The sequence below is a fragment of the Falco biarmicus genome, chromosome Z, assembly GCF_023638135.1.
Source record: "Falco biarmicus isolate bFalBia1 chromosome Z, bFalBia1.pri, whole genome shotgun sequence".
In the NCBI taxonomy this organism is placed as follows: Eukaryota; Metazoa; Chordata; class Aves; order Falconiformes; family Falconidae; genus Falco; species Falco biarmicus.
Genome location: NC_079311.1, coordinates 32,133,719 through 32,146,861, shown reverse-complemented (window position 1 = coordinate 32,146,861; position 13,143 = coordinate 32,133,719). Strand labels below are relative to the sequence as shown.

Genomic DNA, 13,143 nt, shown 5'->3' with positions numbered 1-13,143 from the left:
GCTGGGTAGCTTTCACCTCTGCAAACTGACTTGATTCCCCTTCAGCAGATTCTGCATCATGTCACAGGGGTCTCCATACAGCCGCCTTCCACCTCTGTTGCTTTCCTACCAATACCACAGGACCCATCGGTAAATAAGGCATACTTCTTTACGGTCAGGCAGTTCATGGTACGATGGGGCTTCTTCAGCACGTGTCACCTTTTCTTCTGGTGACATCCTGAAGTCTTTGCCTTTTGGCCAGTCCATAAGAATTTCCAAGATTCCTGGATGATTGGGATTGCCTATCTGAGCTCGTTGTGTAATCAGCGTGACCCACTTACTCCACCTAGCAGCAGTTGCATGATGTGTAGAGGAGGCCCTCCCTTGAAACCTCCATCCCAGCACTGGTAACCGGGGCGCCAGAAGGAGCTGTGCTTCACTACTGATCATTTCCAAGGCAACTCGAACCCCTTCATAAGCTGCCAGTATCTCTTTTTCAGTTGGAGTCTGGTGGGCATCAGATCCTCTCTATCACCGACGCCAAAAGCCCAAGGACTGACCTTGAGTGTCCCCTGGTGCTTTCTGCTAGGTGCTCCAGGCAGGGCCATTCTCCCCGGTTGTGGTGTAGAGCACATTCTTTACATCTTGCGCAGTCCAAACTGGCACAAGGCCTTGCTCGAACTATCTCTCGTTTAATTTATTCAGAGGCTTGTTGCTCAGGGCCCCATTTAAAATAGTTTTCCTTTCACATCACGCGATAAAGAGGGTTTACAATCATACTTTAACTTGGTATGTTCATTCTCCAAAAGCCCAAAACGCCTAAGAAAGCGTGAGTTTCTTTCTTACTAGTTGGTGAGACATCCCTGCTGTTTTGTTGATCGCATCTGTTGGGATCTCACAACATACATCCTGCCATTTCGTCTCTAAAAACTGGATCTCCTGTGCAGGTCCTTTGACTTTACTTTGTTTTATGGCAAAACCGGCTTTCAGATGGATTTGGGTGATTTTCTCCCCTTTCTCGAAAAGTTCTTCTGCTGTATTGCCCCGTACGATGATGTCATCAATGTCTTGCAGGTGTTTTGGACCTTCACCCCGTTCCAGTGCAGCATGGATCAGTCCATGGCAGATGGTAGGGATGTGTTTCCAGTTTCCGCCCCTGGGGCAGTCGATTCCAGATGCATTGGACACCTTTCAAGTGAAGGCAAACTGTGGCCTGCACTCTGCAGCCAAAGGGATTGAGAAAAGTGCATTTGCAGTATCAGTGGCGGCGTACAACTTGGCTGCCTTTGATTCCAGGTCATGTTGAAGTTCTAGCATGTCTGGCACGGCAGCACTCAGTGGCGGCACTAACTTCATTCAGGCCACGATAGTCCATTGTTAGTCTCCATTCTCCATTAGGTTGTCACAGTGGCCGTATGGGGGGCTATTAAAGGGTGAATGGGTTCTGCTGAGATCGCTCCTTAGTTCTCTGGTTGGCGAACCAGCTCCTGGGTGGGAATCGGTGAGTCTCGGTTGGTGCGGTATTGCCCCCGGTGCACCGTGGTAGAGGCGATCAGCGCCTGCTGTTCCTCAGCTTTCGGTAATCCCCACCACAGAAGGTTCTTCTGAAAGACCAGGCAAGGTAGAAAGCTGCTCGATTTCCTCTGTTTCCAGAGCAGCTATACCACAAGCCCACTGATACCCTTTCGGATCCTTGAAACACCCTCTCCTAAGAGAGTCTATGCCAAGGATACGAGAGGCTTCTGGGCCAGTCCCGATGGGATGTTTTTGTCACTCCTTCCCAGTTCAGCCTCCAATACAGTTAGCTGTTGAGATCCCCCTGTCACTCCAGAAATACTGGTTGGCTCGGCCCCTTCATAGCTTGATGGCGTTAAAGTACACTGTGCACCTGTATCTACTAAAGCTTTATGTTCCTGTGGGTCTGATGTGCCTGGCCGGCAGATCCACATGGTCTGGTAAACGCAGCTATCCGTGTCCTCCGCCTGGCTGCAGGCAGGGTCGCTGTAATCCTGCTTGTAGGATTCTCCACCAGGGTGGCAAGTGGTGCGAAGCGGATGTAGCGTGGAGTAGTTCTGGTCACTTATGTCTTGGCAGAATGGATTAGAATTCCTTTTCACAGGATTGTGGGTAAAGCCAGCTGTATCAGTCTGTCTGGAAAGCTGCCCTCTGGAGACTGGAGCAGCAACCTTCTTGGAAGACTCTTTATTTATGATTATTTTTCCTTGTAATTAATGCACCTGTGCCTCCAGGACTGAGGTGGCTTTTCCATCCCACCTCCTCATGTTCTCTCCGTGGTCCCACAGGTAAAACCACAGGGTACCCTGTGGTATCTCCTGTGTTCTCCCTCCCAAACAGAAGGGCATCTCTGGTTGATGGCTGAGATGCAGGTCCATACAGGTGAGGAACAGGATATCCTCATCAAGTTGCTGGACCGGTCTCTCCACAGCTGAGGTGATGGAGGTAGAGCCGCTATCTTCATAACTTCATCCACCGTTGGTGCATCGTCTTTTCAACTCATTGTTGCCAGTGAGTTGGCACATGATGATGGTCTGCTCTGTACCAGTTTCTGTCACATGGGCTGCGTGCATAAGGACTTTGCCAGGATCCATGGGTGACCATGGATCATCCTGGTTATAAGAACTCATGTCTTTCACAGCTAATTCCCTTGAGTGTCCGGTTCTCTGTTGCGGTCCACTTGCCTGCGTGACGTGTGGTACCCTCCTTGTAGGGGTACCTTAACATTTGACAGCAGTCCCTTCCAGAGGCTGAGGGCTTGCATTCCTTTTGCATGCCCTGTCAACGTCTCCTTCTTTAGAAAGTGATCCCAGCTGCTTGGCTTCCCTACCCTCCAATTCTATAGTATTAGCCCTGTTATTCTAGCATCGAAGTAACCAGGCGATAAGGTGTTCACCTGATTGACAGGCATAATCTTTCTGCATTATCCCACTGTTCATTCAGAAACAGAAATCGGGAGGTTAACTGTTGTTCTGTTCGCTGCGTTCATCCTGATCCTGTGATGGCCCTGCTTCATCCTCCCCCTTTACAAAATGAGCTGCTTTCCGTTTCCATTTCTTCTTCATATATAGAATCTATACTTCTCCTTCAGTATAGGCGCCACTGATACTGACACTGCCGCGGGAGCCAGAGCAACCACGCGGGAGCTGGAGTAGCCATGAGGTTAGTAGTTAGAATTAGTTGCTTAAATCTCCACCAGGTCCAGGAGGTGCAAACCCCGTTCAGTGTTCCTAGCCAGCAGGGTCACGACCCGCGCTGTGGTGCATCCGACGGACCAAAGATACTCAGAATTGCCAGAAACCCTAAATTTTTCAGTAATTGGCCCCGGGGGGAAGGAGGAGGCTGGGATCCCGCCCACAGGCCGGCTCCCAGGAAAAGGGAAGCCAGAGGTGCAGTTGCTGGCATTTGCCGCCAGGGGCCGCCCGACCCACAGGGGCGACACCACCGCCGAGTGCGCAGGGCACGGTGTTACGGCCCACGAGTCCATCGCATGTAAACCAACGCTGCATAGTACTACACTGGGATGACTTTAGCCCAAGTCTCAAGGAGGACAAACAGCACAACACGTACTGCACGTAAATGAAAGCAGCACTAAGTAGGGCCATCAACTAGTTTAAAATCCGGTGTAGTATTCCCCTAGTAAAGAGGTATTGCAATGAAAGAGTGCAGTGGTAATAGTCTCGGGTCACTGCTGCTGCTGCTGGTAGCCAGGTGCAGTCAAGACATGCATTAAGGCTTAATTACAGAAATGCACCAGTAAAGGGTTAATTTCCTGAAATAAATACATAAAGCTATACCTGCAATTTATAAGGCACAAAACCAATTTCTCATGCCTCGGTTTACCCACTTGTGGTTCCTAACACGGTCACATCAGATGCAGCAGTAATGACTGCAGGTAACTTAGCTACTAAAGTAACCTACTTCTGGTTAGTGCAGGCAGGTGCTGCAGTTGTTGCTTTATGTGGGAGCAGCTACACAACACTGACAGCACATACTATTATTGTATGCAACTATCACCAAGTGTAATTTTGTAATAAAACCAACTTAAAGCATTTGAAATTTTTTAGTGTGCTTCTTTGGGTCTTTAATGTGCATAGTCTGTTCTTCTCAGATGCTAATTGAGATAAAATACCCCTTTTTAGGGACAATAGATTCTGTCGCATTGAGGTGTCTTGCACTGGAATATTCTCATCCCAGAAACCTTCCGGGCACTTGATGAATTTAGGAGCCTTGAATTCCTATCTGCACAGTTAGGAAAAATGCTTTGAGGACCCTAGAAGATCCGCTTATTTTTTTCTTGGAGTTCTGTTTCCGACAGCTGAAAATCTGAATTATTTTTTTTTTCTTCACCCTTTGTAACCAGACCAAACTGAAGTCATAGGACAGAACAGATTATAACTAACTGGTAATGTTACGTATCTTCATTGAACTGGAAGGGAAGGAATGGGTTTATTGGGGACCTTTTTGCGTTAAATGTCTTAACCCTGTGGCTCCTGTAGGGTTTTTGTATCTTTTTCCATGCATATATTCAGCCAAAAAGTATTTTTGCTCCCCTTTGTGAAAGAGAGAAGACATCTTCAGTACAGAACTGCAAAGGGTGCGTGTGCCTGTACAAGAAAACTGCTGCATCTGCCCTGATTTCAGTCGATGGCTATTGTAAACTGGGTTCTTAGCATAGAGTGCTTGTGTGATAGGAAATATTTTCTTGGAGATAATCATAAAGGGAATAAATACTAGTATTTATGTCATAATATGAACAGTCTGTCTGATACTAAACATTAAAATCTGCTGCTGTAATTAAACTGTAGTGGAGATTATTTTAGACACTTGAAATACATTAATGCAATGCATTCTTTAAATCTAGAACAACTCATGGGGAATGGAATTAATAAATGAAAGCTGCATAATTTTTCCATGTTTTTTCCACTTCCCCAGCAGTAGAGAAAACACGTGACCACGACCACTTAAAATGGACATGAAGTTCAGACTCTTGGAGATTTGTTATCTGCTTTTTTTTTAAACCACATTTGACGCTCCAGCATAGAACAAAAAGTATACATTCCTACCCCCACGAATTGTTCCTGTTTGAAACTACACTAAATACGGGGTACTGGATGTTCAAGGTCTTCAGGACAAAGTAATATATTTGCCGCAGCCAGTCAAGAAAGCTCAGAGAGAGAAAACAGACAAATGCAATCCTTAAAATAAATGTCACCAATGAAGAGGGAAGAGAGTTGCGCCTCTGCATATAGTGTTATTGAGTTCCTGTATCTTTCGTAAACAAAATTGAGACGGTACGTGGAATAAGGCTGAGTATTCTTTATAGACACTGGCATGAATTTCAGTGAAAATAACTCATCCCAAGGTGAGATGATGAACAGTGTCCACTGGGACAGCGTATTTTGGGATGTGATCTTAGTCACTTGTGGTCTGAGGAAATACCAAGATTTACCCCTGTTGTGGTTCTGTGTCAAGAACGGTGGGCTCTTCTGACAAGACTCAGACTATTTTCTCATGATGTGGCCAACTTGCAGCCTTCTCATTCTTGAAAATGTCTAGATGTAGAGAGTCATCTACTGACAAGGTTAATAGCGCTTTATACTGGTTATACAAGCACAGTGATACTTGCAAAGGTATTGGCACTTCTGAGTTTACCAGTGAAGTAATAACCAGATATGTACTCTAGCAGAAAAATATCTTCTGTAAAACAGATGTCTGACCAAACAAATCATGCAAATCCTAAGAAAACATGCTGGAGACTAAAGTTCGGGGGGGGGGGGGGGGGCGGGGGTTGGGGGGAGGGAAACAAGATGGTCATTATGTTTTAACAGAAATTTTCAGGTTTTCTTTCAAATGTTTATGCTTGCTGTCATCTGGATAGCAAAGAAGCTCTAAGCTCTACAGTTCTCTTCAAAAGGCACCTCAGTTCTGTGATAGTCAGCCACACTCAGCAATACGGTGCTGTCAGAGCTGGGAAGACAGGCTGCCCAGCTAGTTTGCAACTGCGGCTACCAAGATTTTCATTTTAAAATGTGTCTGAGACAGAATCTTTCTCATGGAGGTGGGAGCCTGACAAAATGTATGAGCTACAGAGAGAAGAATCTTACCGTAAGTGTTAGATGACTTTAAGCTGTAAACACTACCTACCTATTACCAGTGGAAACACCTGACAATTTGTCATAAGGGCTCATCTCTACAAGGAAACTTACTGTTGTTACTGATTGTGTGTTAGCAATGTGACTCGTGTACAATTTTATTACTGAAGAGCTGTGCCTAAAGGGGAAAATGTGCTGGCACAACTGTCCCTTGTAAATCAGTATAATTGAAACATTCAGTGGAGTACGGAGCATGGGAAATAATTTCCTATGACTGCTTTCGTCAGAGGCTGATGTACTTGCCTTGGTATAGCTGTGTCTGTGTCTGCCTAAGCTGTTACTGACTTCTATCTTACTGTCTCCGCAACTCAGCTGACAAACAGCATGCAAGTCCTTCCTAATCTACGCAGTGCAAAACCACCTCAGCGAGCACAGAATGCTTCTGTCTGTTGCTGTCTGTGCTGAGGCAGATTAGGAGCATGCTGCTTAGCTGGACCTTCTGTGGGAGCAGTATCCTCCAGCAGGGAAGCAGCAAGGTTTTTAATCACTCACACCACACAAAACATTTCTGTTCGAGTGCTAGCAGGCAATTCATGCAGTCCAGTGGTGACAAGGAGCTTAAGGAGATACGGGCCCCTACAAGAGCACAAAATGCCTTAAAGCCAGCAAAGGGGTAAGGGAACAACATTAAGTGATGGTGTGGAGTCGTCCCTCGTGGGGTCAAACAAAGGCTTTGCAAGTGCTGGTGGACTTGCCTATATGCAAGTTCAAAATAGGCAGGGGAGACACTGCAGCTGTGGTTTTCTTGCCCTGTGCACGTGAATAGGGAGAGAATTTCTTTATGAACACCTTGAGACACGTCTCAGATGTTACCCCAGATATGGCATGGTGGATGCAATAATATGAACAATGCTCCTGAGTCTAGCTCATGCCCTTTTCTGAACACCAGTGCCTTATGCGTGTTCCTGACATTGTGGGATAAGGTGTGTGCTTTGCACTTTCTATTCCAAGTCTGGGTTTAGTCAGTGATTACCCCTGTGTCTTTTGGGTTGGCAGCATGTTTCCCTAGTGTATCTTCTGCTTAAGGCAGATTGAGTTGGAAAACTTGGGTAAGATGATGTTTGGCTGAGTTCTGGCAAGCCTGTTAATTTGGCAGTACAGCATTTTACTTCTGGTTCATAGAAGTCAAATATCCTTCAGTATTTAGTTTTTCCTTTAAATAACCATCTCTATTAAATATCTCCAAGTGAAAACACTTTCTCTCCCTTTAAGGCTGTAAGGTCAAGCTTTTGGCACAATATATTCTAACAGCAAAGGATAAAAAAATTACACTTGAATGTAAAAACTACATTATTTTTGTCCCATAACAGGTCCTTTCCAGAATCCTTGGCAGTCTGACTGTTCTGTGCAATTCTGGACATGAATAACACTGCCATTTTAAAGTACTCTGTGTATGTTTACATGAGTACACTCGGTATGGGTGCCTACTCAACACAGGTGCAAAGTGCATGAAGTCTGATGCAGAGACTAGAAATCTCTGAAGTAGGCAATAATGTGTTTTTCTCCACAATATCTTACCTAATGCTTAAGTGCTCAACTCACAGTATAAAACTGCCAGTTATTTTGTCTGTTCTTCCTTTCTCTGCTCTTAGCATCCTTTCATCTTAATGCACCATTTGGTTTAAAAACATACACTCTTCGGACACAAGATAATGAAAATTAGGATCCTGTTCCTGGATGAGAAGCGATGCTGTTGGCACTGCTGAGAGAAGGACATGTACAAGTTCCGGGCCTCCCTGTGCCCACTCTGAAAATAATACCTTAACTCTGCAGCCAGGGCAGGCCCTGAATTTGCTTAAAAGGAAAAACAAATATGTATTTTTTTTAAAAAATGTAGCATGTAAAGAGGCTCACAAGTGTGTGCATGTGAAGGGTCAGGACAAAGCTACCAAAATCAAGGGCGTATGCAGTTATTTAGGTTTCTGTAAGTACTTTGCATGAAGAGCTAATAATAGAAGCCTCACCAAATTCAGCTAGGAAACCCACCTCAGGATGTCTAGATGTCCTTGGGGCTAGGACTCTGTGCTCCATTACATGTGTCACCCATCGCTGTTCCTCAAGAAGCCATGGGATGTTAAGTCTACCTAAAATTTCAGCCTTGGGGAATTAAAATCGCTGTGTCATTTTCCTGCTGCTGTGCAGCAGGGGAAGTGGATGCGGATCACTAGATGTGCAAAATTCACCCCAAGCTCCCTGACACTGGCTACCTGGGCAAGCAGAGTTGTCATTAGGACAACTCTTTCTCCATGCAACATCACTAATTTCACACCTGCTGATTAAGCATGGAAGAGCAGCTGCTTGGTAAGTCAATACATAGCACCACAGAGGGTTCAAACGCAAGTATCCCGGGAGGGGTTAAATTGTCATGTTCATTAACAGCTGTTGGTGTTAACGGGAAAGCAACTGTTCATTAACTAAAATGATGTCTCCTCTGACCCTGTTGAGTCCTGGTGTTCTAAAATAACTGTGTGACTACACCCCTCTCCTTGGAAGCATGGGTTTTGAGGCCAGTTTACACCTTTTGGAGACATGTCTCCAATCAGAGTACTACACTCATGCACCTTCACAAGTTGGGCAGTTTCGGTCCCCTAAAGCCAGGCGTGTTACGGTAAGTTTCTCTGGTCCCTCTGTAATGAAGTGCCAGCCATTGCAGACTATTTCTGTAAAGATGGGTTGAAGGACTCCTGCTTCTTGGAAGTTAGGGGAGGACTAAGGCCTAACTGGGGAAATCCAGCGTGCTGTTGCAGGTCCAAAAGAGGTTGCATTGCTCATCAGGAAGCAGGACTGAGGACTTCAGTGAAGAAGGGGAAAGATGGAACTCTTCCTTATCCACTGGGTTTTTTAGCTTTCACGGTGTTTTGCTACATGCTGGATGTTGCTGTGTGAAAATCCTAACTCCTGGCAACAGGAGTAGGTGCAAATTCCAGCTTTGTCATAAAAAAAAAAAAAAGTTGGGAGAAAGATAAGACTTTATTTCTCAATGTAGAGGAGTAAAGGTTGAAAATGCGGGTATTCTGAAAGCTCAGAAAGCAGAAAGACACACACAAAAATGCTTAATAAACTGTTATTTTATAACTCATCTCTTTCAGAGACATGCCTCATGTAGTTCAGGCTGGGTTTCTATGAAAATCAGTTGGATATCATTGTATTGTCCCCATGTGTGTGCACCTGCCAGCTTTCCCCCCATCCTAATCCCACTCACAAATTTCCAAAAACCTGACAAAACGGGACAGGTCCCAAAACTACTGCCTGCCAAGGTACTACCTCTGTGGTGCTGGCAGCCAGAGGGAAAAAAAAAGGATCCTCTTTCTGTCTCCACCACAATGTGAGTTCATATCTTCCCATCAACCGCCAGAAAAGCCTTTTAGTAAAACCTCACACAAAACTATGCTGGGAGAGTTCTGCTCTGCACAGGACAGAGTTTTTGAAGGTTTTGTGTGGGCATGAAAGTGCGCAGCTGCCAGCTGAGCGCTTTTCACGTCAGGTGGGATCTTTTATAAACCCCTCGTATCTTCTGTGCCTCCTGCATTATAGCTAAAATGGGGCACCAGGAGGGGAAGGGGCTGAACTCTGTGCACAACTGTGTTGGCAAGATCTACTCAAGGCACACCCTGGAGCAGAACAGTATCTCTATTACCACATGTCCTACCCTGCACACGGCAAAAAGTAAGACTCCGATGACCCACTGAACGCTCCCCTACAGCCTACCCTGTGGAAAAAAGTTGTAGCGATCATTCCATTTTCAGGTATTCCTCCAGAAGGGGAACTGCCCACGCCATGGGTATGCTGTACCAGCCGCCCCAGGATATTGCGCTGTGTCACGGCTTCATTCTTGCACTTGCGGTGCCCAACACTCGGTACTTTTAACCAGCGGGCCGATGCGCTCCGTGCTTGGGATGGGCCACACAAGGCTCCGTCCTGTCCCAGCTCTGCTGGCAAAGGTGAGTTCACAGCGCTCTCCCACCTCGGCCAGGCCGAGCGGACGCCTTGTGGGCTGGAGGGAAGAAGCATAAATCACCGCTCCCGCCTGTCCTGCGGAAGCAGCAGCTCCCCTCAAGTCCTGCCGAACTTCCCACCAGCTCTCCCCGCCGCCTCTCCTGCCAGCCCCGCTCGCTGCATCCCTGCGGGCTCAGCATCCCAGCCGGGGCTGCGCCTGCCCCCCACGCCGCCCCTCCCGCCCCGCCGGCCCCGGCCGGGCACCCCGCTGTACTCACCCCGCCGAACTCCTCCCGCCTCGCCGCCGTCCCGCCCCGGCTGGGTTTGAGGGGCTTTGGGGTAGTTCTTGGCTTGTTTTTTTACTTTCGGTTGGTGCACCCACCCGGTGCGGGGCGGGCGGCGGGGCGGGGGCTGGGCGAGCGCGAAGCGGGGCCCCGCGGCGGGGCGGCGCGGACCTGCGGCTCCCTCCGCCCACCGCGCTGCCAGCCGGGGGCGGGGGGAGCGGCTCTTTCGGGGGCCCTCAGGGCCCTGAACACGGAACGCAGAGGGCTAATCGGCCTGGGAGCGCCATCGCCTCCACCCCGCCCGACTGCTCCTGCTGCGCGTCTCGCGCTGCATGACCCCTCTGTCACACACACACACACACACGAAATAAACCCGGCATTCTCTGGGGCCTGTCGCTGTCAGCGTAACTGTTCTTCCTGCGGTTTTATGGTTTTCGCATCGGTGCCGTTATCTTAGCTGGTGCTACCCTGACAAGGGCTTCCACTGCATCGAGCCAGGGGGCTGTCAAAAAAAGAAATGAGTCATGGCAGCCAGGAAGACCCCCTAGCGCCTGGAGAGCCGGCTCCGGCTGCCGGGAGGAAGCGCATCCTTCATCCCTCGGGCGCGGAGCTGCGGCGGGCATCCCGTCCGAGACCAGAGACCATGCCTCGCTCCCTGCCTTGCCGAGGCACCTCCGCAGGGCAGTGCGCAGCGATCAGGAAACAGTCCTGTCAGCCAGCCCGGCGCTTCCAGAGGTTGGGCCCTCTTTAGGCAGGTTTTGACGTTTGCTATCAGTGGTGAAGGGTACTGACTCTGAAAGGGTGGTGCTGCTGGCTGACAGCAGAGCCAATATTCTTCCACCCAGTACAGACGCAAGAACCAAAGGTTTGTATTTATAACGCGCGTATGTCATTCAGAGACAACTGTATCAACACAGAGATATTTGATACCTCCACGGTTCTTCACATGTACTTGTATTTACACACAATCACTGGAAAGCACCAGATCTGCTGCTTCTAACCCAGATGCGGTGGGCAGGGGGGTGCAAGGTGGTGCTCACCCGGGGGAGCGGAGGGAGGAAGAATCCCAGAGGAGGCAGAGGGAACACCCGATGTGCCTCAGTTGAAACGCATGATAGAAATCACGAAGACGTTGTGCACACAACTCATCTCCTTACTCTACAGCAGGTCATGCCTGCAGCCTTCCTGAGAGGCTCAGCAGGGTACCCACTAGACAGCCTGAATCCAGTCCTCTGCGGCAGTTTAAGTGACCCCTGCCATGCTGGCTCTGTGCCCTTTCCTCCATAGCTACGCTTGCCTGCAGCCCATTTGGAGCAGTGCCCACCTATTGCTGCACATACTGCACCACAGAGCTCCGATTTCTCCCTGAGCTACCAGGCTCCTCCCAAGGCACAAACTAGTAACTGACACTGCAGTGCTGGGACATGACGGATTTATTTATCCTCCGCTCTTTGTGCTTCATCACAGGTCTCATCCGAATTGTTGCCTCTTCTCAAAGGTCCCAGCTGCTGGAGACAGTTTTAAGTAGAAGCTTGGTGTGGGGTGTTAATATTCTCTGTGAAGTGTCGTCACAGATACTAGACCTGTAACATGAACACTTTCCACTGATTACGAACCAGCCGTATGTTGTCAAGCAGATCCGGGCTAAGGCAAGAATCCTGCCTTTGCAGGCCTGACTAAGGCTTTCAGTGTGCCTTGAGGCTGAGAGGACTGACGCTGGCATGCCACAACGAGAGCGTAGTTCAGTAAATTAAATGGAGTGGTTGGAGGCAGATCAGAAGCCTGGTACAGCTTATGGGAGGATATGCTGTGATCCCAAATGGGTTTTTTGGTCTGGTCCGTCATTTTAAAACTCAGTTACACTCATGGGTTTCAAGCTTCCCGAGTTGGCAGACTCCCAAGTTGCTCTCATTAATGACACGACTTGTTTGGAATATGCTTCAGCTTCCTCAGATAGCTTGCTTTTTCTCAGTTACCATTCCTCAAGCCTTTAGAAGGAGTCCACAGACCCAACAACACACAGGTTCAGACAGAATGCAGAACCTAGTCCCGAGGGCAGAGGGATAGCTTTCCTATCTGCTGCACTACCCATGCCGTCAGCAAGCTATTCTTGGACCAGCTCCATCCAGTGGTGGGCATCGCAGAAGCCCACTGTTGTTTCTTGTCCTGCTATGCCACTCTGAGGAAATAAGCCGATACCGCAGGGTCTGGCTTGCCTGTAACGCATGTTAAATAGCTGGTAAAGATGATAAGCAACGGCGATGGCAGGTCATTCGTTACATGTTAGTTCTGGGCAAAACTTGACCAAAAAGTCCAAATCGTTGCTCAAACAGCAGAGCTGATAAACCAGATTTCTTCAAGACCTGTGTCTCAAGTGCCCTTTGCCCCTGGAGAGCTTTCGGTATCTAATGAACTCGCAATGCAACCTTTGACTCTGCAGGTCAGCAACAGTGACTTTCTCATCTGCTCTGCCTCTTACAAAACAGTATTTACTCTTTTGAGGCTTCTGTCATTCGTATGTGCACATTTTTAATACACCTTGTTTCTTATTAGGCCCATCTTGGTTCTTTCTCTTTTTTTTTTTAGAATGTTCTGCATTTTCTAACTTTTTTCTTTCACCTAGGTACTGCTGGATATCCTCTCTGCCTCTAGGTACGTCTTTCTCCATTTCGTTTCTGTTCTATTCATAGTCTTACAGCCCAAAGCAACCTTCCACTAGGTTGTTCTGGGTTTTCCCCTCCATTATGATGTTACTGTAGTCTCTATTACTGTAA

At 47.9% G+C, this 13,143-nt stretch overlaps 1 long non-coding RNA gene across 1 annotated transcript; it reads right to left on the bottom strand.

The window, feature by feature from the left end:
• Positions 1 to 5,772: 5,772 nt before the first annotated feature.
• On the bottom strand, positions 5,773 to 11,106 carry LOC130142653 (uncharacterized). Its single transcript, XR_008819476.1, has 3 exons — positions 10,364 to 11,106; positions 9,851 to 10,143; positions 5,773 to 9,076 (listed from the first exon to the last, which is right to left on the bottom strand). It is a non-coding gene; the product is annotated as an uncharacterized LOC130142653 (long non-coding RNA).
• Between the last annotated feature and the right edge of the window lie 2,037 nt (positions 11,107 to 13,143).